This window comes from Aphelocoma coerulescens, chromosome 2, assembly GCF_041296385.1.
Source record: "Aphelocoma coerulescens isolate FSJ_1873_10779 chromosome 2, UR_Acoe_1.0, whole genome shotgun sequence".
Classification (NCBI taxonomy): domain Eukaryota; kingdom Metazoa; phylum Chordata; class Aves; order Passeriformes; family Corvidae; genus Aphelocoma; species Aphelocoma coerulescens.
The window spans coordinates 138809225-138816221 of NC_091015.1; positions in this window are offsets into that span (position 1 = coordinate 138809225).

Here is a 6997-nt window from a genome sequence, read left to right on the forward strand (position 1 = left end):
TTAGCCTGGAGAAAAGGAGACTCGGGGGGACGTTACTGATCTCTACAAGTACCTGAAAGGAGGTTGTAGCCAAGTGCAGGGCGGCCTCTTCTCTCAGCTAAGTAGTCACAGAACGAGAGGATAAAGTCTTAAGCTACGCCAGGGGAGGTTTGGGTTGGAGATCAGGAGGAATTTCTTCATAGAAAGGGTGTTTAGACATGGGACTGAGCTGCCCAGGGAGGTGGTGGAGGGAGTCACCGTCCCTGGAGGTGTTTAAGGAAGGACTGGAGATAGCACTTGGTGCTATAATTCAGTTGACATGGTTGTGGTCAGTCATATGTTGGATGCGATGATCTCAGAGGTCTTTTCCAACCTAATTGATTCTGTGATTCTTTGACAACCTCCACCTGCAGGACAGGCTGCCAGATTTCTCAGGCCTCAGTAAAATAAAATTATTGCACTTCTTCCCCTTAAAAAGGATAAATAGGAAAAAAATGGAGCTCTTGGAGAAAAAAAAAAAAAAACAAATGAAGAAATTGTTTGGGTTTTTTTTCAAGATCAGTAATTGAAGCAGTGGTATCTATATGCTGTTGAGAAGAAAATTACCTGGAACAGTTAGGGAAATAATTTCTGGTTTAAATTCTGTGCTTTAAGCTTTAAAATACCTTTCTGCAAAGTTTTTTTTTTTTAATTAAATTAGTTTCCAAACAGTTTGGAGCTACTGTGGTCAGCATTTAAATTTACTACAGGCTTCTATGCCATTCATTAATGCCTCCTGAGATTGAATTATACTTAAGGTTGTCACATGCTTTTCCTAAACTCTGTAAGTCTTAAGTCTGTGTTTACATGTTGCTTTTGAGCCATATGTATATTCTTTTCCATCTCCAAGTGAATTAGAGTAATTCCCTTCTCAGTGTTCAGTACTTTTCTCCCTGCACATTCTGTTCTAGAGACCTGCCAACAGGCCAAATGTACACATATTGTCACCACGCGGCCAAGCTTCATCCTAGGTTAATTTGTCCCTCTCAAAAAGTAATGGTATTTTTCATTCTGGAATACAGCATACAGTATTTTTTAGGCAAGGAATTACAGATAATACACTACCCCTTCTTAAAGAAATACTGAAGTTACTTTTCACGTCAAACTATGTAAGTTGTTTGAATTCTCTCAACCCAACCCACAAACCAGTTGTTTTCATTCATTATTTCAAGGTTCCCAGAGATTTGGGTCAAGATCCGTAACAAAATTGCTGGCAGATTCTGGCATAGCAGGGCTTCCAGCAGTATTTCCCCACCCACCCAAAAGTGTCTTTTCCAGATGTTTTGCCAGTGCTTTGACCAGCTGCACAGCAATGTCGGCTCAGCCCATCTCAGCAGAACAGCAGCCAAATCTCCTGGTACGTGCTGCCGCAAGATGTTCTGTCTTCTTTCTTGCCAATACGTGTGTACTTAGCTTCTTGACACCTGGCTGAGTGGATCAGTCATAGTTTTTTGAAGCTATGTTGCATAAAGGAGAGATCTGTAGAAGGAAAAAAAGAAAAAAAAGACAGAAGTGCTTTTTTTGGTTTTACTCCTATGCTGAATGTTCAGATTTAGAGTTTAGATTTGACATAATGAAGTTATGCTTAGGTTTCACCTTAAACATGAAGTTCAACATGAATTTCAATGATAGTCATAATTCCTTATACCTCAAAGGCATAGAAATAGAATCATTCCAATACCTCCTAGTCTTCAAATTATTTGAAATGTTTTGTATCATTTGAATACCACCTGAAACTAATTGTGATCTTCTCTAGTGGCCTGTGTCCACAGTTATCTGAATTATAATTGTGTTACTAAGGGTCCCATTCCTATCTGACTCATACTGGGATATATACTGAGAGACTTCCTTAATTTTTTCAAAGTCCTGTATGTTTTAATTGCAGCAAAACAAGAACCAAAGTTAGAAACTATATGCAGCAAGTGTGTTATCACTGAATTGAGTCATATGTGCTAGCATGAACACCACAAAAACCAGAATGGGAACCGAAGGATCTCTTGCAGAAAACAGTGGTGATAAAGGCTAGCTGGGATTGTACAGGCACATCTGTTAACTCCCATGACAGCTCACACTTCAGCCTCTCTTTGAAATCCCTGTTCAGCCTTTTTGCCAGGTTTGTTCTGGGACCTGCTGTAAGGTACAGCTGACTTGACACCTCTTGCCTCGAGGTTTGGTGGGTGAACATAAAAGCAGAGATTTTTAACCAGTTATCAGGATTTTAGTTGTCAGTTCAACAATTGTTCAAAAACTACTCATCTGGCTTCTCTGGTTTGGGAGCATGGTGGCAGGAGGCAGAGAGGCTCAGACAGATTCTCGGGAATACACAAAACATCCCAGGCCTGCCTGCCTGCAGGAGGATGCTCCATGCCCCCGAATGCTGCCTCTTCTCCACAGGACTCCACCAGATCACGGCCCATCAGATCTCAAAGCAGAGCAGGACAGCAGGTGAGCCCTACAAGAGTTGGTCAGGGTGACAGAGGAAGAGTGTAACCAAATTGTGGTGGAGGGAGAGGTGCCAAAATAGTTTTGGGGTCCAGAGGGAATGACAATCCAGAGTTTCACTAGGCTGATGGCCAAAGCAGTCCCAGGAAGGGGTTTAGAGAAGACTGACTTTCCATTAGTATCTGAGCTGCTAATGCTTTTTACTCCTGCTGGGTTATCAAATGCAATGAGAAGCCAGTGTTGACAACTCTACAACAGATTGGTTAAAGATTTCTAGCACTTCCCAGGCGAGCCAGATTGGAGCTGTAGTAGGAATAACTTCTCTCACAATATTTGATGCAAACAAAAGATAGAAATGACTGTTTGCTCCATTTTTCCCAGTCTGTCTGACTTGCAGTATGAATGGAGCTGAAGCTGAACCCTTGTTGTCCTTCCAGTGCTTCCCAGGGGAGCTAAATTATGGAGAAAGTCAGGGGGTCCTAGATACAGTTGTCTTCTATATCTTTACATTCACAAATAGTTGAGTCAAACACAGGTCATAATCCACTATCACACATAAACATTTTTTGCCCGAGACTCAGTCTTGGCACTCCTGGGGTGATCTGCTGAACAATCTGGCCCATAGCCATGGCCTGACAAAGTAAGTTCTTGTGATATATGTGGTAATATGGTATCACTTAGCTCAACAGAGATATCTCATGATTGTACCACAGCATAATATGCCTCTAACCCAAGTACAGGCTCTGGCTGGAGTAAGAGCTGTTTACATGTCAATGATTTCCAAGCTTATTAAAAGTTAATGTGCACATTCACAGTCCCTTTGTGTACACAGCTCTCCAACACAGCAGAAATGTTTCAGATGCTTCTTTGCCTCTAACCTTAACAATCAGTTCATACTTTCAAAAATGAAATTTCTCTCTTTCTAAAGACACGAGACAATTTGAATGATAAGTACATACAAGCATATATATCTCCTTCTAGAAGTTCTTCTAGAGCAATCTGTGATGAATTACACTGACAGCTTTTCAGTTCATCTTGAATAATTATTGTCTAACTTCTTTCAGTATACCCACTGGCCAGCCCTGTGCACTAGCCACAGAAAAAAATGTAGCTTTCCCTAGCACTGCCGTTAACTACTCTGTGCTGATTAACATTGGGTGGAGTTGTCTTATGATACATATTTTTCCCAAGCATTTTATTTAGTCCATTGTTCAGTTAAGTATTCCTCAATTTTTAATATAATTATTTACTGATCTGTTTGGCATTTTGTTCTATTCAGCTGCTACTTTATACTGTGATCATGACTGCAGGCAAAGCTTGCCTGACATCACATCAAGGGAAGAAGTTCCTTTTACTTCAAAAAGCAGAGATTTCTCTGTAATGCTAAAGGAAGAACCACTCTGTAACCTCCCTGCTCACTGGTCCCAGAACTGCTTCCACCAGGGACCAATGCAGCTTCCAGCAGGGAGAAGCACTAGCCATGGCTATCAAGCACTAGTATGGGTGTGCTTTAGTTTGCGTCATAGGAGCAGGTGGCTACATCACAGCAGGCATTTTATTGGACCACCCAGAATCCTGCCTCAGCTAACTCTTTTTTTTTTCTTTTATTCTTTTTTTTTCCTCTTTTGTATATGCCTTCAAGGAAAGAATACATTTCTTGTTATTTTCTTTAATTTCTGAACATTTTTTCCCCTTGTCTGTGAATGCCAGCTTTTTATCACTAGAGACAAGATCCCCCCCCTGCTCCTGCCTCCTCCCAGACTGATGCTATGCTTCAGTTCTTGGCTTTAAAAAAATCTAGCAGCAATAGGAAGCAAAGAAACCTTCAATTTATTGCACATTTAATCACTTTTTTTTCCAAATATAACCTACTCAAACAGTCATTTACTTTTCACTTTTTGGTGTGCAACAAATGTATTCATTTGAGCTTTGGTATTCAAACCAGCATGTGCCCTAACAGTGTGTGTGTTCCACTCCCCTCATAATCCGAGGCATTTGAGCCCCTGCCAACTTCTTTATTCGGGGACCTGCCTTCTCCACACTCCCTTTGTAAACTTTGCATTTGTTTTGCTTTCTAGTGATCACTGACGTTCTCACTCCAGCTGGGAGGACAGCCAGGCACCTTCAAGAACAAGGGAATGATTGACAATATTAGGCAGAAAATTGTCTACCAGATGCTGCTCAAAAGGAGAGGTGGCAACCTTCCGACCCCCTTCTCAGTACGTGAAATCATCGCTTCTGTGACACGCCTCTGCCCCACTTGTCAGCTGAGTGGGGAGCACAGGGTCACTTCTGCGTCTGGCTGTTGTGCAGTAAAATGCCACCCTGCAGACAAGGATGTGCCTTCTGCCTGAAGAAGGTCCCAGTGCCAGCCATGCGTTGGAATGAAGTGGAAAAATTCACCAGACATTACACATTACTTTTCAGTTACCACTCTGAAATATTGACTAGATCTGAATAACCTTACTGGTACAGAAACGAAAGGAATTCTGGACAGTCCATCCTTGGACTGTGAGAAAATGAACACCAACCAGACCTTCATGGCTTTTTAAAAACCCCTCCCCAAAGGTCTTCCTGTTACCATTAGTACTTTAACATAATTTACATGTTATGTCTCTTAAAAGGTTTTGTTTTTCCCCCTGAAAAAAGAGGGGAAAGGTCAGCTCACTGGAGTTTCATGCTAGTGCTAATACAATGACCACAGTTCTTCTTCTTACAAATTAACTAGACTGAGAAAAACAAAGGGATGAACTTGAAAAAAGGAAGACTAACATTTTCCTACTTAATTAGTTGACTGAACATGGAAAAAATAAAAAAAGAGAGAGAAAACACTTTCTTAACAAAAGCAGCGCAGGACAAAAACTCCAAAGAGTCTACAGAGAAGGCATTCACACAGGACACATAAGCCTCTGAAATGCAAATGTTTGAGCACAAAATAGAAATAACCATATATACATAGTTGGGGTTTTCTGACACACACACACATGCACACACACACACACACACACACAAAAGCTATTCGAGGGAGTTTCTATGTTGTTTGTGCTCATCCAAGTGGGGTAACAGTAATGTGTGTGAATAACAATCCCTGAAATGACACCAGAATTAAAGGAAGGATATAGGAAATGAAAGATGATAATTAAAATGCTATTTTAAGCAAGTGTATTCATTAATTGTCTTAATTCAGGTGGAACTTCCCATGCAAATTAGATTAAATATAGTCTAAGAAAACTGCAAGATTGGCATGTCAACTTCCTCTTTCTCAGTGTAGTGTCAAAGAACTCAGCTTGATTCTGAAAGTCAAAGCTGAATTTGCAGAGGTAGCAATTACAAAGAAAATACCTAGCTGTTCCTTTCAAAATGAACAAAGATCAGGCACTCAGAAAAACACAAATATTACAGGACCCCTAAAACTTCTTTCAGACTCACTTTTACATGGAAACTCCTTTGTAAATCTTGCGGAAGCAAGAAAAAAAAAGACTACATAGCTGCCAGTAAACACCAGCAATAAAAATATATTTACACCAATGAATTAAGCAATGGGTACAATTTATTTTGATCATCTTGCTACCTTAGATAGTATAGTTTTATTTGCATAAATTCTTTATCTTGGAGGTTAATACTTTCCTTTGAAAAAAGGCACTCCACGTTTTTTTGCTTGCATACCACACTGACATCAACCCTAAAGGCTCTAAGACCACTAACCAAAATTTAAGGGAAACACCAGAAATCCAAATAACTTGAGGATCACCCACACCTCAAAGATTCCTTCATCTATCAGCTGCAAGCCAGTTCACTCTCTGGAGAGGTAGGAAACATTTTCTGTGTTGTACATATTTCTATGTTCTAGTGAGTGCAGTGGTTCATGAAAGTTAATTTTTTGGTGCTGGTGGAGTTTTCTGTTTGGTTGGGTTTGTTTGATGTTTTTTCAGGGAAGCTCCCTGAAAAAACTAAGTTACTCTGGAGGTTCTCCTTCCAGTCAACTCCTTGGGAGTGTCCAGAAAAATGGACAGTTTTGATGGTCCGTTTTTCCCTAAAAGGCTGAACGAGACGACTCCAGACTGTTTGTTCCGCTTTACTCGTCCGTCCTCCTTCGGGATCAATCTGTCCCGTTCTCCATGTGGAAGGAAACACGGCTGACCTCTTCCTGCCTCTCCCACCCTGCTCTCCTCCATGAAGAAAAATCCCGAGTAAACAAACAATTCGCACACGCTCGGAGCTGGACGAGCACAGCTGAAGCGGACTGGCACGGAGCGGGCTGTCCCCGCCAGGACCATGCCCCTCGCTGTCAGGCCGCAGCTGACGGCGCGCTCTCCGCACCACCCCCGGCTGCTGAGGGCCGCCCGAGCTCCGGCAGCCCCCGCTCCGAGCTCCCGCAGCCCCCGCTCCATGCTCCCGCCCGCGATCCTGTTCGGCTTTTCCCTCGGATTCCTGCTGCTGCCGCCGGCGGAGCACGGCCCGTAAACACGCGCGGCGGGGCCGCCGTGCCGCCCGGCGCTCCGGCGGAGGGGGGCGGGGAGCGCGGCGGCGGCGCCTG